At 40.3% G+C, this 26668-nt stretch overlaps 1 protein-coding gene across 27 annotated transcripts in view; it reads left to right on the forward strand.

Moving 5' to 3' along the window:
* Positions 1-26668, forward strand: part of DTNA (dystrobrevin alpha) — a 352058-nt gene that overhangs the window by 149488 nt on the left and 175902 nt on the right. For all 27 annotated transcript variants that reach the window (XM_053206596.1, XM_053206598.1, XM_053206597.1 and 24 more), the window contains exon 2: positions 15760-15890. The gene's annotated coding sequence lies outside the window, so the exon portion shown is untranslated. The remainder of the gene's footprint in view (positions 1-15759; positions 15891-26668) is intronic.

Genomic DNA, 26668 nt, shown 5'->3' on the forward strand with positions numbered 1-26668 from the left:
GCCTGGGTGCCTCAGTTGGTTAAGTGACCAACTCTTGGTTTTGGCTCGGGTCATGATCGCAGGGTCCGTGAATTCAAGCCCAAGATGAGCTCCGTGCTGACAACGCAAAACCTGCTTGGGATTCTCTCTCTCCCTCTCTCTCTGCCCCTTCCCCACTCATGCTCTTTTTCACACAATAAATAAAAACTTAAAAAGAAAAAAAGAAGATGTGGTATCAATCAAATTCATGTCATTGTCTAAACTGAAAAGATTTTTTAAAAACCAGTTACCTTAAAGAGTATAAAAGTGTTTATCTAGTTTTCATCCCTTATGGAAATGTTCATGTTGTGACACTCAATGCAACACTCATTCTTTTTTAGATGAGAAATCATATATATGAAAAACAATTAAAATACAAACCTTTCATTTTTCTTTAAAATAGTCCATAACTTTAAATGAATATACTCCATTTTACATATATCCATTTAGAAATGGAAGAATTCTAGAAAGAGATTTTAGGGGAGCATGATGAGCCACTCTCCAATAAAAGTCCCCCCAGAGACCCATGTTTCTGAATTGGAAGGACAAAATCAGCTTATTTATTTAGGAAGGAGTAAAGACACTACATAGTTCTAATGAAGAAGCATATGAGGAACCTCACCTTTTCTTCCAGCTAGTTTAGGAGCCAGGAACACCTTTTTATTGTGTTGTATTAATTATTTTGTTTTATTATTGGGGACAGAATACTTCGTGTTCAGAATACACCATTCATCGGGCAGCCATTCAGAATGGCCCAGCCACCGTGCATGGAATCTCTGCTCAGCTGTTTTCCAGCTCTGTTCATAAAAATTCAAGTTAATAGTTAAAGTTAAAACAGATAAAAGAGAGTTTTAAGGATAAGACATGGGTAAGTTTAGAACCCCAACATTTGTTCGACTCCAGGACGCCAAAGTCCTCTAAGGAGTTGAGGCTAAGAAGAAGATGAAATAAGCCAGGGATGGAATGGATTCAAGGATTGAAGCTCAAAAAAGATAGAGCAGCAGGTACAGGAGAAATGTTGCCAAGAGCCTCTCAATACTGCTGGAATAAGGGGGGAGGATAGCCCAGGAACAGTGCCAAAACGTAAGAAACACGTCCAGAGCAGTCGAGCTAGTACCATTTTTCACTGATTGACTTAAATAGCCAAACTGGCATCTAGATTTTGCTTTTATCAAAATTCTTATTAAATAAAAGCTGTAGCTCAGTGCGTTACAGTACAATTTGACCATTACAGTCATTCTTGAGAGCATGCAAGTCTCAAACAGATTGAAAATTCAAGAAGCATTACCAATTCATTTTTCCAGAGCTCATGTTGTTCTTCCCTAAACAGTGATAAAGGAAAGACAATTCTCGGCATCTTCAGCTGTGCCCTTTCATTCTTAGCAAGGAGGCCAGAATTAAATGAACTATGACAAATGCCCTTTCACCCCTGGACCCAAAGTTGCAGCCAATTGGCAATTCAGGGTGAGACATCTTTCAGTGCTATGGACTGTCTTGTACCTATTCTTTGGCATAGAGAACTGGGATCTCCAATATCAGCACCGTAAATGCAATTATGAAGACTGTTTTTCAAATGCATCACTACTGTGGCCCCTCTTTCTCTCCCTTCGTGTGTGTGTGTGTGTGTGTGTGTGTGTGTGTGTGTGTGTATGAGAGAGAGATACTGGAAGGAGATGAATATCAGATTTCTTCTAAAGCACTTGCCAATTGAAATATAATGCCAGCCACATATATAATTTAAAATTTTCTAGTCGCCACATTAAAAAATAAAAACAGGTAAATAATTTAAATCCATTCTACTTAACCCAATACACCAAAAGTATTATCATTTTGACATGTAATCAATATAAGAAGTTGTTACTAAGATATTATTCATTCATGTTTTATAGGTTATATTTGAAATCCGTGGTCTGTTTTACGTTTAACATCATATCTCAGTTTGGATTAGGCACATTTCAACTGAAAAAGCTACATGTGGCCAGTAGCTACTCCACTGGACAGCCCTGATCTAAAACATGACTCCCTCTTAACCAACAATATCCCATTTGAAATGCCTCGCTTCTGATATCTTAGCTATTTGAATATGTTTTCCTTCACAGAAGAAATCCATCCGTACAAATATTTTAATCTAGATTCTAACACACACACACACACACACACACACACACACACACACACACATCTGAGTTTTAATGACCTATCCCAAGTATGAAAAATAAAATATTTCCTCTCCCCGGTGCTTTTTGAGGGAGCATGTGTACCTATTATCTTGCACATTAATGGGTTACCGTATTTTGTGTTGTCACAGCTGCTGACTCATTGCCCATGAATGGCTCGGCTGCCCGTGGTGATTGTTTGACAGAATGCCAATAACGCCTGCCTACAGCTTCTGAAAAGCTGACCTTGTAACAACATCCACATTCTTTTGGTTGCTTTTGCTGACATACTCTCAATTCAAAAACTGTTTTTAAAACAAAAGTATAATAAAGTATTGAGCTTCTAAAAGCAATTGTATTTCAGGTCATTAAATTATCTGAGTGTGTCAAGGAGGGCAAAACAGCAAGGAAATGAGTATTCAGAGGGATCCATCCTTGAAAGTTGACATTTGAGTTGCAGGCACATAATACTTGGGGACAGTGTTCTAAGACAACATGGGTATCCAGATGAAACAAGGCTATCATGGGATATGTTTTTCAACTTTATCAAGAATCTTTATTAGCCCTGTAATAATAGTTACTGACTTATTTAACATTCTACTTCATTTTTTTCAAAATTGCAAAATTGATCCCATCTCCCAGCCTAAAATGCTCTCCTCAAGTTTAGCTTCTAAGCAAAGGGGTATAATAAGATGTTCTCCATTAATTAATAAGTGCTAAGCTGCTATTAAATACTTAAAACTGGGATCAAATTAACCAGTGATTAATAGATACTGCTCTAGCTAGTGGGTAAGATGATCCTTCACACTGTAGTCATCTATATATGTCTATACAACCTTATCTGCACTAGCATTAAAATTACCATACGATTCACATCTCACACAGAATAGCCAAAGTCGGCTTTGCTGATTTTAGTGAGTTTCGCATACTTGGGAGCTGAACTATGTGTGTTCAGCTAGTTGTTTGTGGCACTTTCTAACCACTAGGGGGAGATTGAGGCTCCTCTCTACCCTCTGTTACCACCCTTGAACCCCCAGTGAATGGTGATGGAGGTGAGTCAAATGCCAAGTTTATTGGCACCTGAGATGGGAGGGAAATGCAATCATTACCTTTGGAGAAACCCAAAATTTGGCAACCTGCAAACCGTGCAGACATGTTTCGTGTGTCCTATCCAGTTGGAGGCAACGTTTATAAATTTGAGGAGTTCATGTAAAAATCTGGATTTCCATCCTGAACATGAAAATAAGATGTGGCCGTCCTGAGCCCCTGCTTCTACGTAGCACAGCCAGAGGGAGGTGCTGTCCTTAAACAGGGCACACACTCTTCATTTCAACTCCATCACTACCATTCTCTTATTTTTCCCAACACTGAAACCAAATCATATGCCACGTATAAATAAGCTTGCATTGTTGTTTTCTTATTATAAAAAGCTTGGGTTTTTTTACTCCAGTCACTACCAAAAGTGACAAAAATAAAAAGAGACCAAGAAAATCTCTTATAATTTCAAGGAAAGTAAGAGAGCATATTTCTTTGGGGGTAGTAAAACATATGCATAGGGGTAAACTATGCAGGCACAGGGTGCCTTGACTTATACGAACCTATTTCCCCATTTATATCACTTATATGGGCCTATGAGCTTAGTGTTTTACCGCACTTAGTCTCTGCCAAAGTACTGTTTGTTTGAGTACAACATCCATGTACACATGTGTGCACATGTGCACACACACACACATACACACACTTTGCCCTTTGTTGAAGTAAATCCCCTCCTTTTCCCTTTTCTCCTTACTATCCATTTCCTTGAATTCAATTTTCTCCACAAAACGGTAAAATCTAGAGGACTGAGACTAGGGCAAGCGTAAGCATTCTAGGAAAGACATATCTCAAGTGCTTGTTCTATAGGGTCTTTGGCAAAAGGGGTCCTTTTGACCTAGCTTTCTGATCGTAGTGCAAACCACTGGTATTATCTGCTTCCCACACATGATAAGGGATTGGGAGATCATGGGTCCCAGTCAAAATACCATCTCTCATTTGTCACCACCAACTCTAGCTGCCAAGAAATAGCTCCCATGATTGACTACACAAGGATTTGTAAAATCAGCATATGAAGGGCAAATCTTTGCCTTAACGTAGTGGGAGGAAAGAACATATCTGCCTGCAGTTTGTACTCACAGAGGAAATGTAGAAATAAAGTTGGATTGGCGTAGCATAAACAAATTCCAACAAGTACAGCTTATGTAAGGATTTACTCACTTCATTGCTTCTTGATCTTCAAACCAAGAGGTAATATGGGGCGCCTGACCGGCTCAGTCGGTTGAGCGTCCGACTTCAGCTCAGATCATGATCTCATGGCTCGTGAGTTCGAGCCCTGCATCAGGCTCTGTGCTGACAGCTCACAGCCTGGAGCCTGCTTCAGATTCTATGACGCCCTCTCTCTCTGCCCCTCCCCCACTCATGCGTGGCCTCTCTCTCTCAAAAATAAATAAAAACATCAAAAAAAACCCCACAAGAGCTAATATAAATATTAGCAATAATAGTTAACATCTGTCACGTTTGTTGTGTGTCAGGTGCTGTACTAAGTGATCTCCTTTAATCTTTGAAAGAACCCTATGAGGTAAGATCTGTTATTCCAGTTTTATAAGCGTGGCACATGAGTGATCTCCTTTAATCTTTGAAAGAACCCTATGAGGTAAGATCTGTTATTCCAGTTTTATATGCGTGGCACATGAGGCTTCGAGTGGCTATATAACTTGCCCAATATCACAGAGATTGAGTCTGTCCAATCACAGAGGCTTCGCTCAGCCTCCTTACTATATTCCCTTTCTTTTAGGGCAATGTTCTCAGGGCGAAGTCCCCAAGACACTTCAGGGGATCCTTGAGGTCAAACTATTTAATAGTAACTCTAACATACTATTTGCAATTTTCACTATGTGGACATTTGCACTGATGACACGGAAGCAATGGGGGGGGGGGGGTAAAACTTACTGTAACCTTATTACAATCAAGGCAGCAGCCACAGCGTGTCCTGGTAGTAATTATATTCTTCGGTGCCACGCACTTACAGTAAAAAAAGCAAAGCAAGCATCAGCTACAGCAACAAAATCTAATTAAATCTTGAAACTCAAGTATACCTCTTTTTAATATTCTGTGTGAGGAACGGGGAAGTGTACATAAAAAGCTCTTGAAATATATTAAGAGACAATGGCTGCCTCCAAGTAAAATTGTGTGGCGTGCAAACTGAACTAGCCACTCCTTTTATAGGACAACATGTTTACTTGAAAGAACAACGGGCAGACAGACTATGGTTATCCAGACATGGTACTTGGCACAGATTTCCTTGAAAATGAATGAAGTGAGCCCGTCACTTCGGAGAAAACTAAGAGTATTTTCTGATAATGATAAAATTCAAACTTTAAAGTAAAACTTAGAATTTTGGGAGGGGCGCCTGGGTGTCTCAGTCGGTTAAGCTTCCAACTTCAGCTAAGGTCGTGATCTCACGGTCCATGCGTTCGAGCCCCGCGTCGCGCTCTGTGCTGACAGCTCAGAGCCTGGAGCCTGCTTTGGACTCTGTGTCTCCCTCTCTCTCTCTCTCTCTGCCCCTCCCCCACTCAAACTCTGTGTGTGTGTGTGTGTGTGTGTGTGTGTGTGTGCGTGTGTGTGTGTGTGTGTGCGCGCGCGCGCATGTGTGTGTCTCTGAAACATAAATAAATGTTAAAAAACAAAAAAAGAATTTTAGAAAGCTTGCACTTGCCCCTGTATGCTTGACAGCTTCCCAAAACCTAAAAGACTTCCCTGATGAGATTGATGGCAGTATTAACAAATAGGACTTTTTGTCATTAAAACTGAAAAGCATCAACATTTGGAAGATGTGTATAACTCAGTGAGCCAATACCTCCCTACTAATCGATGTTATAAAATCATACAAGAGTAAAAAACTCCATACAAAATACGAGACCGGTAATGAATTTTAGTGTAATGGACTATGCAAAGTTCATCGATATGGCTCAGTTTCCACACTGCAACTCACCTTTAAGAAGCAATTGCTTGTTGAGTTTCCGTGTCTTTTGAAGAAAACTATCCAGTCATCTAAAAGACTATCAAATACTACCTTTTCAAACTGCACACCTTTAGGGGCGCCTGGGTGGCTCAGTCAGTTAAGCATGTGACTTTGGCTCAGGTTATGATCTCATGGCTCATGAGTTCAAGCCCTGTGTCAGGCTCTGTGCTGACAGCTCAGAGCCTGGAGCCTGCCTAGGATTCTGGGTCTCCCTCTCTCTCTGTCCCTCCACCACGTGTGCTCTGTCTCTCTCTCTCTCTCTCTCTCTCTCTCTCTCAAAAATGAATAAACATTAAAGAAATTATTGTAAAAAACTGCAGACTTTTGTAAGTTTGGAATTTCTTCATATTCTTCAGCTGAAACAACATATTGCGATAGGTTAAATGCAGAAGCAGATATGAAAATCCAGTGATCTTCTTTCTATTAAGCCAAATATTAAAGAGATTTCCAAACATGTGAAAACCATGCCATACTTCTCACTGTATTTTTGGTTTTGGAAAAATATTGCTATTTTATTAACAATAGATATTATTTATGTTAGATCTAATGGGTTTATCATTGTTGTACAAATAAGTTTATAAATATTTCTAAAATTTCTAAGCCAATTTCTAATAGGTAAATATTGATAGATATAACACATAAACAAAAGCTCTTTGGGGTTTTCAGAACAAAAAGTCTGAGAACCTATTATGTAGCATATAGTTATCTCTCTTTTTAACTTCCAAGTGTCATGGCACCTTACTGATACCAAATTAAATGCTGTGTCTTTTATCTTCATTTTCATAAAAGATACTTATCCCCTCTAAGTCAGATGTGAATGGCCAATGAGGTTCTCAGTAGCCCTCAGGTGGCTACTAAGACATTTGGCACATTCAAAGCCATCAATCAAGGTAGAAATACAGCACTGAAGGGCAAACCCCGAACATCCATTCCCAGAATTAGATCCTTCTTTCTCCTTATGATTTCCAGAAAAAGTATTTCTTTGTCTAAGAAAAGACCCGTCCATATGACTCACATACTCCTCTATTCAATACCCATGTCCTTTTTTAATGTCACTAATGTAACTGGTTTAAGGTCCTAGGAAATCTTTTTTTAATTTTGGTTTTTTCCCCCTATATCCAGTTTCATGACCTACTTCTTTCCCTCCTTCCTGGACTCCTTCCTTCCTTTCTTCTTTTTTATTTGTCTTGATCTTTACATCACGGTCAAATCAAACAAACACATTTCACGTCAAACACTTCGTATCATTAATTTCTTAGAACTGTGCAGCACTTTAGCAAATGAATGAACAGAAAATATGAGCAAGATACCGATGGTCATGTATTCCCAGGGAGATTTCAGTAGAATCTATGATATACCTGCATGTGGCTAATTAAAAGTTTGTCTTCTTAAAAATTAATTGAATGAAACTTTGGCACATTTTGATTTAACCTTCCAAGTTCAATTTAATTCTCTTTTTGACCAAACTGGCAGGTATACTGTGACACAAGAGACAACAGACTGATCTTGGGTAAATAATTTTTTCCTGGGCAGCAAAAGTATGTTCATCTTTATGCCCTACTTGGAATTAATTTCAACATGGAGAATTTAAAGTTTTTTAAATTTTTTTTTCAACGTTTATTTATTTTTGGGACAGAGAGAGACAGAGCATGAATGGGGGAGGGGCAGAGAGAGAGGGAGACACAGAATCAGAAACAGGCTCCAGGCTCTGAGCCATCAGCCCAAAGCCTGACGCGGGGCTCGGACTCACGGACCGCAAGATCGTGACCTGGCTGAAGTCGGACGCTTAACCGACTGCGCCACCCAGGCGCCCCGAGAATTTAAAGTTTTAATGAGGTCTTCACTATGGAGGGCTTGTTGACTATACAGTTTTACTTGCGTGTTGTTCTACTTTATTCGTGAAAGGAGATTTTTATCTAAGAAAACCTGAGGTGCTGAAGTTTAGTGGTTGTTTTTGTAAGCACATGAGATACTCATTAGATTGCAATTTTATTATTTTTTAAATTTTTTAATGTTGATTTATTATTGAGAGACAGAGAGACACAGAGCGTGAGCGGGGGAGGGGCCAAGAGATGGAGAGACACAGAATCCGAAGCAGGCTCCAGGCTCTGAGCTGTGAGCACAGAGCCTGATGCAGGGCTCGAACTTACAAGCAGTGAGATCATGACCTGAGCCGGAAGTCAGACGCTCAACCAACTGAGCCACCCAAGTGCCCCTGCCATTTTATTTTTTAAAAAGATACAGTATGAGATAATCGCTCTTTTCAAATGTGAATTCTGGGAAAATGACTCCTCTTTATCTGATATTTTGGGATGCATGGCTTTTCTGCAATAGAGATTTCCATAACAAAATAAGTTCTACTAATGATGTAGAACTTATAAGAACTTGTAAGTTCTGCCTTACCTGAAATGTAGCAGAATGTGAGTGTATTACAGTACTGGAAGAAACTAAAGAATCATTTAGTGAGTACAGATGTCCCATTATCGTCATATATGTCATATCCTTTCACTAGTAAGTTTGATAAAATAATCTCATAGCCAAAAAGGGAGAAGTATTTATGCTGAATATGTTTGGATCACTAATGATAGGATACAAAAAATAAAACAAACAAAAAACTTGAAACAAAATCATATATAGTTTATAATCCATTAATTTCATTAAAAACTCTGTGTCTGTATATGTGTGTGCAAATACATATATGCATATATGTAATTGGAAGCAAATCTATAAAATCGCTGCAGGGATTGCCTCTGGGTAGTGTAGTGTGGGTAACATTAGCTTTCTTTCTAATTTATTACATATTCCACATTGTCTAAAAAGAAAGTTACTTTATCAAAATGACTTTGTAAGTTTCCAGCCATCTCTTGATTCATTTATATTAAACTTGTTTATTCATACATACTAGCATTTGGCTAATTATTTTTAAATGTCTTCTTTTTAAAGAGAAAACAGTTATGGCACTCAAGTGAATTCTTAGAGATTGAACTCCTCCTTGAGCAGCAGAGGCCAGGTGCAGTGCAAGTCCTCAAACATACAGGGTGAGGGACATCTTTTTAAAATGCAAATGTCAGGGCACCTGGCTGGCTCAGTTGGTTAAGCGGCCAATGGCTCAGGTCACGATTTCAAGGTTCATGGGTTCAAGCCCCACGTCGGGCTCTGTGCTGACAGTTCAGAGCCTGGAGCCTGCTTTGGATTCTGTGTCTCTCTCTCTCTCTCTCTCTCTGCCCCTCGCTCTGTGTCTCTCTCTCTCTCAAAAATAAATGAACATTTTAATAATCAAGAAAAAAATAAAAGGCAAATATCATCTGGGTAAGTACCTGCCTTATCCTCAGAGTAAAATACAACAGAAAAAAGAAACACAAAGGCAGTTCCTCTGAAAAAACTGCTGTGCACAAAACAGAACTGAGAAATTCTTTATAAACCACTTTCTTCCTTCTCAGCACCTTTAAAACAGTGGACTGAATACCCAGCTGAACTGATGTTGACAGGCAAGTCACCATAGTTTTTATTTAAGAGGCTCTGAATGTCAGCAGGCCTCTGGCTTCACAGTGTAAAGTCATTCTACATTCACTGCTGAATGCATATGTCCATTCCTTCTGAGAGCTGTTTTGTCCAAATGTTGTTGTTCTTTCCGTTTTATCTTACTTTAGCCTAAGTGAGGAAGAATGATTTCTTAACCTTGTCTATTGGTGAAATGTCAGGAGTGAAGCTGAATACCGTGCCGTTCTCTTACACCTTCTGGAATCTCCTCTTGCAGTCTTGTTATGTGTTCTAGGGAGTGTTAAAGCAGGTGACTGAGAGGGACAGCATGGCAGGAACTCTACTTTCCCTGGATACATACCTATATTTCTTAAGTCGTGACATACAGCCCATGTGTCTGCCACCATTAGGCTATAATTTGAGGGAAGGAAATGACAGGTGCACACCCCCCCCCCGAAATTAGATTAATTGCTTTGATTATTTGGACAGACGTAAAAACTTCAGAGAGACAGATGCAGCCAGTCTCAGTAGGGCTTCCTATGGAACCTAGAATCCCCTGTGGGAAGAGTCCACCAGGCTGTGTGATCTTGCCCTTCTGTGACGGGGCCACACTGGAGCTGAACAGTTAGACTGTCCCACAGCTACAGCCTCTTGATCCTAAGAGCTTGAAGTAACAGTCTATGCCCTTAATAGGAAATATGTACAAACAGCCAAGACCTGCCTAGTTCTCAAACTAAACTCTCTGTCAATGCGAACAAATCCTTGGAACAGAGAGGGTGCCCAAAAGTGTCCCTGAGGACTATGTCTCCAGCTGTAAAGCATCCAGAAAGGCAGGGGTGCCTGGGTGGCTCAGTTGGTTAAAAGTCTGACTTCAGCTTGGGTCACGATCTGAGCCCCACATCAGGCTTTTGCTGCTGTCAGCACGGAGCTGCTTCAAATCCTCTGTGCCCCTCTCTCCCTGCCGTCCCGTGCTCATGTGTGCTTTCTCCCTCTCTCTCTCAAAAATAAAACAATAAACATAAAAAACAGGCATCCAGAAAGGCCTCTTTCCAAGCAGTCTTCTCCCTGACTCTGACCTAATATCATTGTGTCTGGGGGGGATTCTCAATTCAGTCCAAGGACCACTATCCCACATCCATTTTACTGTAGCTTTCCAAGGCACTTTGACATTCTTGGGCCAATAGATCATAATCTGGTGAGATGATCAGACTAAGTTTACACCACAACCTCCTGTAGGAACCAAGTGAGAAAATGCTGAGCTTCATGTTTGCTGATTGTTCCACCACCAGTCATTTACTCAAACATTTTTTTTTGAGTTTATTTACTTTTGAGAGAGAGGAAGAGAACGCATCAGCATGAGTGGGGGAGGGACAGAGAGAGAGGAAGAGAGTCCCAAGCAGGCTCTTGGGACAGAGCCCAAGATAGGGCTCCATCTCACAAATGGTGAGATCATGACCGGAGCCCAAATCAAGAGTCAAATGCTTAACTGACTGAGCCGCCCAGGTGCCACGTTCAAACAAATAGGAGGATTAGTATTCATCAGGATAGATGATGTACTAAAGATGATGAAAAAATAAGCAAGACAGTCTCTGCCCTCAAGTTGTACATGCTCTTACAGAGAGAAAAAGCAATCCCTGGTAATTTTACATGATCACATGTGCTATGAGGAAGGCACTCAAAGGCTGGTGTGGAAACATCAAGGTCCGGTGGTGGAGGGCATCTAAGAATAGAGCTGGGAGGTATAGGAAGGAGATCGATGTCATATACAGAGTTGAAGGAAGCTTCAGAAGGGGAATTAGGATTAACTTGTGCAACTTCAGAGGTCTAGATGGGACCAGTGGTAGAATTATAAAATGGTGTTAGGAACTGAGAGGGACTTGAGACATCCAGACCACGGTTTGGATGGTTCTAAATGGCACTCCACTGTCATTTTGGACTGGATCATTATTTTTTGTTGGGGACTATCCTGTACATTATAGGATGTTCAACAGCATCCCTGGCCTCTATCTGCTAGATATCAGTAGCACCTGCCTTCCCTCCACCACTATAACTTTCTCCAGACGTTACCAAATATCCCTGCGGTGGTATAAAATCACTCCTGGTTGAGGACCATTGCTGTCTGTTTACCATGAGAAAACTGAAACTCAGTTAACAGTAAATGACTTGCCCAACTAGTTAGTATAGAGACAAAAATAAAACCCCAACTTCTAATCATAGTTCAGTCCCCTTTCTACAACACTAGAAGATGCTGCAGGTGCCTTTCGGGATTATTTTTCTTCCCCTTCCAGCTTCTTTGTTGTTGAGAACATGGCCGATGCTGTGTTTGCAGAAGAGGGGTAGCCAGAACCCTGAGCTCCGCCTCAGCCCTGGCATGAGACCCTAGCAGGCCGTTTGTGACTATGACAACAAAGAGTCCCTCATAAAAACAACAGGACCTATTTCAGTTGTTGAGAAATTATTTGGGCAAGTAGTTGATGTTTCGCAAGTGACTTTAATCATTCTTAGCCAATATCCTTTAACAGACAATGTCAAACACAGAAAAGACCAGGTTTCTTATGTTTCTGAATGCAGTGTGGCTCTCCATGTGCACATTTCTCTGGAGCGCCATTTGTAAGTCTATGGTCTTCGTCTGTAGCTGCCGCTCAGAACACAGAACCTGCCCCCTGTGACTACAGTGATCTGACTGTGGGGTCCATACCTCTGAAATCCAGTCAACTAGACTCATGGCACTGTAGTCTCCTGAGCATAACTGAAGAAGAAGAAAAGGCTACAGAATAACTGCTGGAGGCCACCATCTCCAAATCCTCCATTTAACATGCAGGCGAGCTTTTCCCTACACAGCAATGAAAGATAAAATGCCCGCTTGGATTCTTTGTCTTTTCAGTGTGAATAAAAGCCTTTAATGCATCCAACTGAATCATTTTCAGAATGGTGCCGACGGATAGGGGTAAGAAAGAGGAAATTGGATCAAATGTTGATAAGAAAAGAGAAGTCTCCATTTATGTATATTATTCATGCAGTAAATAGTGCTGCTGGCCTACTATGGGACAGGCCGTGTTCGAAGCATCAGAGAGGGAGCAGTGAACAAAACTCCTGCCCTTGGGGAGCTTATATTCTAATGTGAAGTGACAAACAATGAATAAATAATAACAGTACAAGTGCTACGCAGGAGAATGTATCAGAGTAAGCAGTAGAGAAGGAGGAAGGGGTGCTGTTTGGGTGGGAAGATCAGTAAAGGCATAAATAGGAATAAAAAATGTGATTAACTCCACTCCGGTCTAATATTCATCTGGCTCCCACATAATCTCTGTTGGCACTGACCAGTTACACCATTCTTGTGTGATAAATGCGTGTGCTTTACCAAATCCCACCGTCGTTAAGTGATTATCAAGACTTAAGTTGATACCGTTAGTTTGAAAGTTACTTTTTTCAGATGGCCCATTCTATTTTTATGTGCTCTGAGTTGAGGGGTTTATTTTATTAATCAAAAATCTGCTTCCTGCCACTCCCACCCAACCTATATGTCTAAAATAAGGCATCCCAACTTGACAAAATATTCTTTCTCTTGTGGCAAGATATCGACTTCTACCTTCAATCCAGGCGGTGACTGAAGGCTTTTCGGGGAGCTAGAAGATGGAGACGGTATTTTATTTTATTTCCGGGCACTAAATGTTAATTTCTAGCCACAAGTTACTGAAACTAGAATTTGGTAGCTGACATAGAATTTAAGGAAGAATTTGAAGAGAGAAAGGTACTGGTTTTTATTCCCACCCAGTGTTCACATGAGACTTTTGCTTTGCAAGTGACCAGGGGGCCACAGCAAGAGGAGAGAGAAGGATGGATGCCTTTAATTCAGTGGCACTTTGGGAGACTGCCACCCTCAGGCTCAGAGTAGAAAGAATTATAGATACTCAGCTCTGTGTACTCTGAAGTAGTCGCGGGGGGGATAGAAGCCAAGGGGGGTAAGGAGAGGGCTGCCTCCAGACTCGACGTCTGCTTTTGATCACTGCCCGGGTGAGACATATAAGCTGAAACAGGGCCATTTCTAGCGGAGGAGGAAGAGCAAACATGAATGCCAGCTTCCAATCAAGGTATCATTCAAGTTGCAACTTTTATTGGAGTCATAGATCTCAATGAAGGTGTGCAACCTGAGCTGCCCTGCAGGGTACTTTAACACGGCATCTCCCTCTGAGCATAGTCTCGTCTCCCTCCTAGTCTCTTGCAGTCTGGAATAATCCAGAGACGTGGACAAAAACCAAAAATGCAAAACATCTTTTCCCCAGATTGCCAGGTGGCAGTGCAAAAACCAGCAGCATGATCCCAAGAAGTCCCCAGGCCAATACAATACCAAGGGATTTCTTGAGTGACTCTGTATTGCCAGATATAGCTAGATGTAAGTTCATCTAAGTGTATAAACTTTATTATACACATATATGTACTACATATATATACACACATTATATAGTCTTACAAAAAAGTGTTCAAGATTGTACAAGGTTTCCATTTATTTCCTGATCCTGGTGCTTGGAGAGCTGCATTCATGAGGTTGAGAGGACATTTGTAATATGTAACTTATTCCCAGATGCATTGGTCTAATTCACCAGAAACCCCAATTAAAAAAAAAAAGTAACACGTACTTTAAGAAAACAAACAAACAAAAATGTTTGAAAGCACTACTGTTGTAATAATACATTTAATTCAAAGAATGCCAAGTATGTACCAAGAATCCAAGTATAGGGAAAGATGACTGGGGTCTAATATGACACAGAACAAGGGTTAATTGGATAGTGAACATGTCTTTATCTCCTGTGAAATAAATCTCATGCAATAATGAATATATCTGAAAACTTAGATTACAGCAAGGGGAAGTTATTGTATAGAATTTTCTCTAGGAGCCTAGAATCATAGCATCCTAGAAACCATGAGAGCTAAAATAATTACTGTAATCCTTTTTGATAACTGGGTTTGAAGAAGTTACTTGGGAGGGAAAGTGTGGAACTGGAGACAGAGGGTGCCTTTCTTTCTCCCATCTGGGGTGCGAAGGTAGGCTCCTGTCCCTTCCTTTTCTACCCCACTGTCATCAGACGCCTTCTCCCCTTTATTTTCTACCATCTCCACCCTCCCCACTGCTTTCCTTCATCTTAACATGGGCTTTCCTGAGCTTCAGCTTCCTGCCGCTTCAAGCTGTCCAGCACCTGGGGTGGTAACATCCAGTCTGTAGGTTGGTAAGGAGATGGAGAAAGGGAAGAAGAAAGATTGGTGAGAGAGACTAGCTGATGGCAGATGGTGAGAGAGTGCCTGAATCACCACCGGGGAATCTTCTGGGAAGTGCCATCTAGAACCTCTCTCTTTTCAGTTCTTTTCTGTGAGTTTTCCCAGAAGGCACAAGACTAGAAAATCATTCAGCTTTGTGAAGAAATATTAACAGGCAATTTTATGAACTATTTGTTATTTATGTTATCACTACATAACCTAATAAATCATACGGATCATTAAATAATGTCAGGTTGCCCTTGCGGTAGTCTTCTCTTGTAGGCATTCTACTTGTGATTGCTCAGGCTTAAACCACTCGAGGAAATGCTCATCTGAGGACTCTGACCTCAGCTCTAATTTCCTTGGCTTTGGTAGAAATTATGGTGACACAATATTCCAGAAAATTACCTACTTGGAAAACACAGAAGATTCCATGTTTTCGCATTTCTGGGTTTTTAATCAACTAACAACAGAGAAGTATGTCAGGAGTGCAAGGTTCAAAGCCACTCTCTGTTACTAACCAGCTTCTTAATCTTGGACGGTCGCTTCACCCTCCTGGGCCTCACCCTCCTCATCTGTAAAGTGTCTTCTGGCACCAGCGTCCATTTTTCTAAATATTTCTTAGAGTAAATGAAAACCAAGATTCTGAGTTTGAGTATTACAAAGCATTACTAGTGTATGACGGGATTTGAAAAATACCGTATGTTGTAGATCTGCCCATTCTGGCTTCTTGTTTGTAGGAAACATGCAAGTGTAAGTTACCTAGCTAAACAAAAGCATGTTTTCTCATTGCAGATAAATGAAGATTTACCGATCCCTGGATGAAGTGCTCGGAAAGTCTTTAAATGCCATAGTCAACTGCCATTTCAAAGAAGAGAAAATAGATGGTTTTGGAAAGTTCATGCTGTTTCTTCATTGAATTTTAGGTGAGTGCATCTGAAACAAAGACTTTAAGATGGACATTGAACTATTTCCCCTTAAAGTGCTTCTCTCCTTTGCGTGAAAAGAAAACGGCGTTAAATGTTATCAACGTTCTGTACTGTTAGTGAGGTGCCACACAGTCAAAGACTTGGTTTCTGTGCTTTTCGTGGCTTTGTTACTGTTAGAAATCACCTGAAGTGTGAGGTGTGAGGTACAGATGCCCTAACATTCTTCCTGGTTCCTATGAAGCAAATGCCTCATACGCCATTCTACTCTAAAGGTCATAATTTTTTTAAATATACAAAAGTACTTAGTTTCAGAGTAATAAGCCAGAATAAGACAAAACTATGTTCTAAAGGCATAAACTGGGGGAAAATTTCATGATGGTAGTGACAGTTTGATCATTAACAAGTCTGTGTGTGAGAGACAAGGCTAACATTTCACAGGCTGCCCTGGGGAGATTTTATACTGCTTAAATTAAAGTAGGACATGGTTTAGGTTAGGTGCAGTTTCTGAACTGCTGTGTATGATTAAGCACACACACGTGCTCACACACATTAAGCTTTGTTTTGCTTGGCCATAAAATTGATGGATACAAATATTTTTTACATCATCATTCATATCTACCCTTCCATGCTATGAAAGACAAAGGCTTGCAAATCGGTGCTTTACTATTAGTCTGCAATATGCCATTGTCGTTTATCAGCAGAATGGAAAGGAATGGAGGAATTGAGAGGTGGTCTTATTGAGGAAATTGTGTGGCTTTCCACCTCCTCCTGAGTCCAGCTTTCAAAGTGTGGTTTTATTATCTACTTTGAAGAGTGGCGATTTCCGGAACAGCAGAATAAACCTCTGTTCACAGTTCTGAATAAAACAATGCAACTGACAGAGCAATGACCACTTTCTAAATCTAATCCTAAAGACACCCATGCTTGCTTCCTTTATCCTTTTTATTAACGTCAAAGCGAAGGGGCTCATTCTCTCACACTCTTCAGGGTGTGCAAATGTGGTTTATTGAGATTGCGTGTGGAACTAAAATGGTGATTTCGTTATTTACAAGATGTTCGTTGAAGGCGGTTCCCAGGAGCTAAACTTAGAGCCCTTTGAAAATATCAGTAAATCAACTTGTCTGGTGTAACATTCTGGAGGATAAAATGAAAATGAGAAACGTCTTTACTTAACTCTGTTTTCCAGTTTTGCTGGTCTGTGCCTGTTTTTACCTTCTAGTCCATTCCTTCCCTGCTCCTACTCTACTGGTTCCATGGCAGCTGACCCCTATGGGCTGTATTTTCTGCCCTGAGACTCACCCCGTTGTCTCCAGCTTCCCCAGTGACCTTGAACTCTGAGCTCCAGTAATATCACCTCTTCCCTTTCTCCCTTGAGACCTCGTGGGTGGTAATGCCTTTGGCTTCCTGCTGCTGATCTCCAAGTTCATTCACTATCCCCTGTCTAGCTCTCAGTTCTTCCATCATCCAGGTAACCATTTCTCTAGGTTAAATTCCATCTTTTTAAAATATTTAGAGTGTTTTCTCATTTCTGGTTAGATTGAAATTGACCAACAAATCCTTCATTAATGTCTCCCAAAATTTTTGGGAAAACAGAGAACAGGGATTCCTTGCTTCTCCCAAGGAAAATGATTCTTAGGAAATGCATTTCAAGTTAAAGGTAAAGTTGGGTGGTTTTTCTACACTGAAAAAAATTTAACTTAATTTATTGAAGCCATGTTCTAAGCTGTACAACGTTGTAGTGTTAATTCGCTGCTACTGAGGAAATCATTGTCATATTCTTATTTTACATATCAAATTAATGAGAAGATTTTTAAATTCTCAGGTATGCACCAAATATGATTGTTACTTTTTAAATACTCACATTGCACAGACTTCTCTACAGATGAGAACTGCTCCTTAGGGCCTCTGTCCCATTCCTGCGTTCACATTTAAGTCTAGACTTAATCTATTTGATTATGGATGTGACCTTTCTCTTTCAGTAATGATAGTTTGCTACTTAAAGATGCCCTATGATCTGATCATTTCACATCTCCTATATTAAATACTGGCTATATTGGAATGCTAAGTGATCAGATGCCACATTGTGTCTTTTTTTTTTTTTTTTGGCAGGCAAACAATTTACCATTGTCTCAACCATGCTACTCTAAAGGGCTTCCTTGATATTACAGTAGCTTTTCACAAAATCACTTCACTTGGTTATTTTAAATGCAAGTACCTTGCCTTTTTCATTTCCTTCTCACTTATTTATGGAGGCATTTTCCTTTTCAGTCTTTTCTCCGAGGTTATCGTGACTGTTAATCTGTCCATTTTAATGTTTTGTGGGTACATTCAAAAGGACATGGTGTTCCTCCTACCAACAATTTTCATCTATTCAAACAATGTTAATGGTAAACCTGCAATGCCTAATTGAGGATCCTTTCAGACAATGTGAAAATGCCATTACAAGAAGAATGACTTGGATCCCTTGATAACCTAAAATTGAGAGACACAGGGGTGAATAGCTTTGTGGTGTGGTTGAAGCAGTGAATAACTGATGTTCTCAAAACAAACCTTCCTTAGTTTAGTGCAGCACTGAAAGTTCTAATCATTAACATTTCTCTCCAGCTTATGGAAATGAGGCTTTATAAAGCCATATTTAAAAAAAAAAAACTCTCAGGGAAAGAAATGCATCCATTAATAATGCATACTACATCACACAAAAGTCTAATGAGTTAGCAAGCCAGAGACTCCTGAGGGAGTGATGCAGAAACTCAGCTTCTGGAGGTTTGGTTCGCATAAGTAGGAGGGGACCTATTGAAATAACCTCACTAACTTCATAACGTTGCCTGGTGGGTCAAGGGACACATGTCATAAAAGATAGCTCAGGCTGAACCCCTCCTCATGTTGGAGGAAGGGTTGGTGTGAGTCCTTACACTAATGAGCAACATTGTCAATGGAGATTTTAAATTACTGCTGCCCAAATAGTTCAGGAAAGTGCTTTAAACAAGATGTAGTCAGTAGTATTTCTGCTGAGCCACAAAGTAGGATATTGGAAAAAATCAAATGTGTTTAAAGGCAGAAATCATCTGTAATCCATCTTGGTATTCCTGGAAGCTGGCCCAGCCCTTGGCTCACTGTAGATAACTTCTAAATAAATGGTTGGTGAAGAAAGACTAAGGCTCAAAGCGATGATACCTAATGCTTACTTGTTCTTACTTTATGCCAAACAATATTCTATATACACGTATATTTCATTTCATGCTTGAACAATCCTATGACATAAGTAATATTATATTTCCTTATTTAAAGATAAGGAAACTAGGGCCCAGGGAGTTTAAATAAACTGCCTGTCGTTAAGTTGGGGGGTAAAAATTCAAATCTGGACAGTCTGGCTTCAGACCCTGAGTACTTAATTATGATGTTCACTGTCTCTCATGTAATATAATCATCAATTAACTTTAAAACACAGAGCAACATTTTTTATTATTAAAAACCTTACGTCATTTCAAAACATGCCCGTGTTAAGAGATCTCGCCCTCATTTGAATGGCCTCACTTGCAACACAAATTCTCCCTTTTCAACATTCCTATTCTCCCTTTTCTTTTAAAATGTGACTGTCTAAATCAACTTCCTGATTTATATTCAAATCTCATTATTTCCATTCTTTAAAGGTTTTATCTGAAATGAGTACTTTAAAAATCCTATTTCTCCTTTTATTTCATTTGCTTCATTGAAGAACATGTAACCTTGAGCAGCAAGTTCCTTGACCTCTCTGAGCCTCGGATCCTTAACCTCAAAAGTTATGTATAAGTTGTGAAGACTAGAAGATAATATCCATAAACAACAAAGCACAGTTCCTGGTACATGGTAGGAGCCCAAGAAACAGTAGCCAATATGATCTAAATACACTAGGGCCACTCCAGTATCACAGCTGGTGCTGGGGGCACCATCAACAAAATCTATTTCGTATATTCCTTAGCAAGTTATAATATTTATAATATAAATATAATATATAATAAATATAGTAATATTTCGTGTATTCCTTAGCAAGCAGACCTCTTGAGTCTCAAGGCCTACTGTTGTCCCTCATTGGTTGGTCTTTGCCAGCATAGGAATCACGTGATCTGCCCTCTCTAAGCCATGCTCTCTGAGCCTTTACTTTTTCTCATGCTGGTTTTTCTGCCTGGACTCTCCCGTCACCCACACTCCTCTCCAAATCCCCCTCACCCACATGCACACATGCACTCTCCAGTGACTTGCAACACCCCAGTCATCTTTGGAGACACATCACAGCTGTTGCTGTTACCATTTCAGTTAAGTCATTGATGACCTCCTCCCGGGTCAACAGATCATCGTCAGTCCTTCTCAGAATTCACGTAGCCCTTTGAGCCATTACCAGGAGATCAGCTCCAATTGTAGACGGTAGAGAGAACAGCGATCTCATTCAGTCACTCACAGCCTCTTGTCATTTCTCACGTTACCTGGTTACCTGTCTGTTTTCCCTCCAAAATTTTCTTCAGGGACAAATGCCAAGTTTTTTCTTTATCTTTGATTTGCCCGTACCAAGCTCACAGTAGTTTCATTTCTGGTTTTGAATGAAGTCTGGAGGGTCGTTATTTTGAGATATGCTTTGGTGCTTCCAGTGTGGTAAAGATCGTAACACTTCATCCAGCATTACAAGCAAAGGGTGAGCTCCCTTAGGGGAAAGGGGACCTTACAGAGGTGTGCCAAGCACCAACCCAGAGACTCCATGAACATTATCTTACCTAACTTCATATTATCCTCTCAAATTAGCTATTGTTTCCCTTCTTATTCAGATAAGAATAGTAGGGTTCCAAGAGTGTAGGTAACTTGCCGATGTCACATTTCTGCTAAGTGGCAGAATGAGAATGTTAAGCCGTATCTTTCCACTGGAGCACACTACCTCACTAAAAAAGCTTTGCAGTTTAATCCTATAAGAATATGTATATAAGATAATGCTAGAATTTTCCATTTAAAGTACTTCCTGAGGAATAAGCTATTTTTAAGTCTCCAGATCTTTTTCTCATTGGCAAATAAGTTTATGTTTAGGTTGATGCCAAAATTAGCAATATTTCTGTTCAACAAGAGTTTCAAAGATACAGCACCTTGTGGTTCTGAGACTGTGCAAAAACCTCATGTATTGATGTGAGCATAAGCTTGGAGATGATGTCTAATGCTGTCGACTGATAGAATTTTAGGGCTATGCATTATATAGAATCACCACCAGTGCTGGGGGCTTTTTAAGGCAAGGACTTCTGTCTCTCTTTTTTCTCTTTAAAAATATTTATGAAATGAATATTTGTAATTAATTATAAAAAATTTGTTTTGGATACAAAGTTAATCATTCTGTAGACATAATGACATGCTTAGCACCTCTTAAGAGGGTACATAAACGTGTTCTGAATTTTTCTAAAAATCACACTATTCAATTATCATGTATAAGAAAAATAATTGGTATGAATAAAACTCTAAATTTGCAAACAGCAATCTTCTGACTTCATTTTAATTGCAAATATCGGTATCCATAGAGAAGGGTTTCTTCCATTGGTGAAAAATTTTGACAATGCTTAGGCCACATTTATACCTATAATGATCATTCGCTCATTTGCTCTTTAAGAATATATTACACATCTCTTAATGTTTCCTGGCTCTGTGCTAGGCACCTGGGAGCCTGAGATAAATAAGGCATAATTATTTCAGGTAATATCCTACTTTGATTTGCCATCGATTATGTCTTAGGATCACAGAATTTAAGCATCAGAAAGGATATTTCTGATTATTTCACCTAGACCCCTCTCTTAGTCCATTCAAGCCTCTATAACAAAATGCCAAAGACTGGGTAGCTTATAAAGAATGAAATTTCTCACAATTCTGCGGGCTGGGAAGTACATTAGGGCACCGGTGTGGTCTCATTCTGATGAGGGCCCATTTCCTGGTTCAAAGCAGGCACTTGCTGTCTGTGTCCTCACATGCAGAAGGGGCTAGGGAGCTCTGTCAGGCCTTCTTTATAATCCCACTCATGACAGCTCCACCCTCATGACCCAATCAACCCCACAGTCCCCTCCCACATTCTGATACCATCACATTGGGCATTACGATTTCAACATATGAATTTCAGGGCCACGTAGCGACTCCTAATTTTACATTTGAGGAAGTTGAGGCCGAGAGGTTAAGTAGTACCCCCCCAATGAGCAGCAAAGTTGCAACGAGGACCTATTTGAGTCTCCTACCACCAAACTCCTGCCCATCATACAACAAATGAGCCAGTGTTTCTATACTCTTGATCTTATTTTCCTCCAGGAGAAGTTTCTAGATGTAAGAAAAGACTCAGAAAACAAGGTTGATTTGGTTTTATTCACAAAACAAAGAAGTAGATTTACCATTCATCAAGTATTTATTGAGAACTATCAGGAGCTTTGCTAGGTGTTGGACATATGGCTGAGCAAAACCAGAAATGTCTTCCTGGCTCACATCCTGTGTATTGTCTGGTGTGCACGTGTGTGAAGCCGGAGCACAAAAGCCATAAACGGCCCTTTAACGGGAATACCAAAATAGTCCAGGTGCTGACAGGCATAATGTGATGCTAAAAATGGCAACTAAAGTGATTGCAACGTACTCGTTTCTTAGAAAAATGTAAAATAGTGCGATCTATAAATACCCCGTATATTAAAACAAAAAGAGACAGGCCTGTGTCTTTGGTCTACTATTGTTATGTGGATAACTTGTTAATATTCCAGAGTGAGAAAGAATTTTTTTTTAATATGAGTAGCATATGTACCCTGCAGTGTCTATCTCTGAGTAAAATAAATAAATATATATATTTATATAAATATATATAAATATATCTTAGAAAAACTAAGACTTCTATTCACAGCTCCCGGTTATGGCCCTGCCTGTTGAGTTTTCTCTTTTGTGTGCTGATTTCCCCTTTAATTTCCCAGAAGAGTTTGCAGAATGCTATTTACCATATGTAAGCAGGATTTTTAAAACCATGATCATCACAAAAATGGATGGAACAACGCTTTCCTATCAAAAACTAAGGGTTATGGTGTGTTTACAAAAGTTCATCGTAATGTGCTTTAATGTTAGTGCCTTCGTGTGAGTGACAGCTTATGGTTTGCGCTTGTATTTTAACCATCAGTTGATTTTTGTAACTTTCAGAAGCTGACTTTTAAATCTGTACAGTTTATTTCAGGAAAATATTACACAGTGAATCTGATAGTTTCAAATGATCAAAGATAGATGAATAATGTAGCTCTCTTTTCTGTCATTCCTTACAATTCCATAACAGTAGGCTGGAATTTTTTCTGTGTTTATGTGTGCGTATCATACTATTCTTCCAATTCTAGTTGCATAGATAAGTAGGGTGGCTGTCTTTTTCTAAGAGCATGTTTTTATTATTACACCACCTTTTCCTAATATATATGAACAACTGTAGTATCACATGGTTTCCCTTCCGAAGTTGAATTTCTTCCCAGAGTAGTAGCATCCACGAAAGGCACATGTGAAGATAAAAAAGACTCATCACCAGATAAGACTACATTCTTCCCAATTCAGCCACTGCAAATGAGCCTCTCATGACCTCAATTCAGTAGAGTTCTGTTTTATCCGGCACGGATACAGCCCCGCTCAGTTCACACACCTCCTACGTGGCCAACAGTGCCGCCGTGAGTAACACAAAGCACGCCCCCACCTGAATCGCTGGCACGTCCCCACGGCACTTTGAATTCTCCTTGGGCAGGGAACATTGGCAGACCTTAAGTACAGTGGTAAAATTATCCCGATATAAAACCCTTCCCCTTGTCTCCTAGATTCTCCCTTCCCACCGTACAAGGAGTGAAAGGGCCTAAGAAGCAGGGCTTACAGATTCCTGTCCTAAACACAGTTCTTAACAGGGATTTCTCCATCTCCTAGAGGACTCCTTTGAGGTTTTCCATATCTGCCAGCTCTGAGGCTATTGTGTGTACGGGTGCACCTGTAAGCATGAAAGCTTTTCGGTAAGGTATTATTAATCCACTTTCTGACAAATAGTGAAGTTCCCCACATTTTGTCTTACCTAATAACAAAGATAATAGTCCGGTGCAGCTCATGATTGCCTTCTCATTCGAATATTCAGATCCTTTCCATACTCACGCATAGAGTTCACGCTTAATGTATACTAACTGCAGGAAGCTGTGGTTGCCTAGTAACCAGTGGAGGTGTGTCCGAGGGGCTAAAGAACATAAATGAATAACGGAAACACTGACATTACTTTCAGCGGGGTGACCTAAGGCTTAATTCAGCACTCGCCATTCCAGACATTTCTAATGGGCTGGCGAAACAGTAGCTTTCTCAGAAGTAGCTCATTAAATCATAAAAATGAAAATTAGCATTTAATATGATCTTCTTCTAGATGGTCTGATAGGGGAAAGGAGAATGACTGGAAGAGCAACAAGACCAGAGCCTAACGTCTTTGATACACTTTTTACAGAATACAGAATGAAATGTCTGCTAGGACTCACTTTCTCAAACAGCTTTTTCTAAATGTTTAGATTCTGTTTGATCAGTTTTGGGAGGAAAATATTTCAGTGTTTATTCAATTCTTTGGTAGTATTACCTTTTTCAAGTTGAAGTTTTTAAGGATTCTGAAACAGGGATTCTTTCCCTTTTATTTTATTTTTTTCAGTTTATTTATTTTGAGAGGGGGAGGCAGGGGCAGAGAGAGAGGGGGAGAAAGAATCCCAAGTAGGCTCCATAATGCAGAGCCCAATGCAGGGCTCGAACCCACGAACCATGAGATCGCAAACCTCAGCCTTAGTCAGATGCTTGATTGACTGAGCCACCCAAGCACCCCTGAAAGGCCAATGTTTTAAAAAGCAACGTAGAAGTGGGGCACCTGGGTGGCTCAGTGTGTTGGGCATCCGACTTCAGCTCAGGTCATGATCTCATGGTTCTTGGGTTTGAACCTCGCATTGGGCTCTGTGCTGACAGCTCTCTGTGCGTCTCTCTTGGCCCATCCCCTGCTCATTCTCTCTCTCTCAAAAAATAAATAAACATTTATAAAAAAAAATTTTTAAAGAAATGTAGAAGCAAAGGGAAACTGGGTAGACTTAAGAGCACGTTTAGCTGGATGGTGAAATCAACCCACAAAATAAAAAATTCCTGCCTGATACCTTCTGAAGAAAACACAACCAGCAAATCAAAGTGCATCCTTACAATGCCATTCTGTTCTAACTGGGTTACTTGGTTGTAAGCCTGGGATTCCAAACACCCAGGATGAAATGTTGCCCCTTCATTAAGTATTTTACTCAAGAAAAGGAGGAGGGGGACATTACATTTTTCATGAAAATAGTAATGACCATCCTATTGAGTTGGAAGCGAGATGGGTATGAGTGTTTAAGGAGGAAAATAAGATAACAAAGGAATGCCAGTGTTGGAAAGTGATTCCACTGTCAGATCCCACCCTCACAACGTGTTTCAACCTCCCTTGCCCATAAAGAGGAAAATTTGAAGAAGCACACCAGACAAGACACACAGGCTTCAGTGCTCGGAAAAAAATAGTTTTTTACTGAAGTAGGGAAAATGTTATTACTCATAACCAAATCATTTGTGTGGACTCTACCCCACATCGAGGCAAGGCAGAAAATCATCATCCACTGTTATTAAGAGGTGTGCAAAGATCTGCCATTTGACTCTGAAGCAGTGGTTCTCAATCGTGGGCAATTTTGCCCCCACAGAACATTTGGTGATATTGGTAGACATTTGTATTGTCATGTCTCAGGGATGGAGGAGGTGTGGAATGCTTTTAGCCTCTAGTGAGTAGAAGTCACAATTCTGCTTAACATCCTACAGTGCTCAGAATAGTCTCCTAAAGGAGAGAATTTACCTGTCCCAAAGTGTCAGTAGTATCCAGGTTGAGAACCCCTGCTCTGAAATATTAAGAACCACAGTGATTCATAGCAGGCTCCACGTTAGGTTGTCTTTATACGTTAGCTACTTATTCTTCACGGCCGCTTTGTTAGGTAGGTGCTACTCTTACCCTTATTTTTAGATGATGAAATTGAGGTTTGGGGGGTTAAGTAACTTGCTCTAGGCCATGCAGTCAGCAGGTAGTGGATTTTGAATTCAAAGTAGATGAGGCTCCAAAGATCAGCTCCTGTCAGGTCACTATGCTCCTCGATCCAAAACTACCTGCATCAGCTGCCTCCTGTGTTGTCTGAAACTCTGCGTCTCCAGAGGGTCCCCATTAGAATGCATATGTGTCATCAGAGCAGACTGACAGGGTAGTTCATCACAGCCCGTTTGTCCCGTCAACGTCCAGAGTGAGTGACTGGGTTCTAGGAACTTGTGTTGGCTAAGAGATGACAGTGTTTGAAGGGGACAGAGTCTTCCTGAAAAAGGAAATTTCACTTTAAAACATCCCTCTTTGGAAGGTGACATTAGTGGGGAAGATGGGATTTCAGGTCAGGGCATAGACTGTAAAAAGGACCAAATTGTGCCGCAAACGTTTGATTGTATGAAACAGAGATGCCTGAGTAGCAAGCAGTCTCCTCACACTGAGGGCGATGGGGTGACAAGCTGATTTCTCCTGTCAGAGAAGCCCTCTCTCCCGCTCATTGCCTGCCCCTCGGGGAGTCTGAACTACCCCAAGAGCAAGGGCAGCAGTTGGGCGTAGGCGGTGCAGAATCCCCAGGGAATGTGGACAATCACAAAACAGGAAGCAGACAATTCACTTTAGCCAACACATGCAGAAAAAGAAGGCCATCGTCTGTAGCATGTAAAAAGAAAACAAAGAC

This window comes from Acinonyx jubatus, chromosome D3, assembly GCF_027475565.1.
Source record: "Acinonyx jubatus isolate Ajub_Pintada_27869175 chromosome D3, VMU_Ajub_asm_v1.0, whole genome shotgun sequence".
In the NCBI taxonomy this organism is placed as follows: domain Eukaryota; kingdom Metazoa; phylum Chordata; class Mammalia; order Carnivora; family Felidae; genus Acinonyx; species Acinonyx jubatus.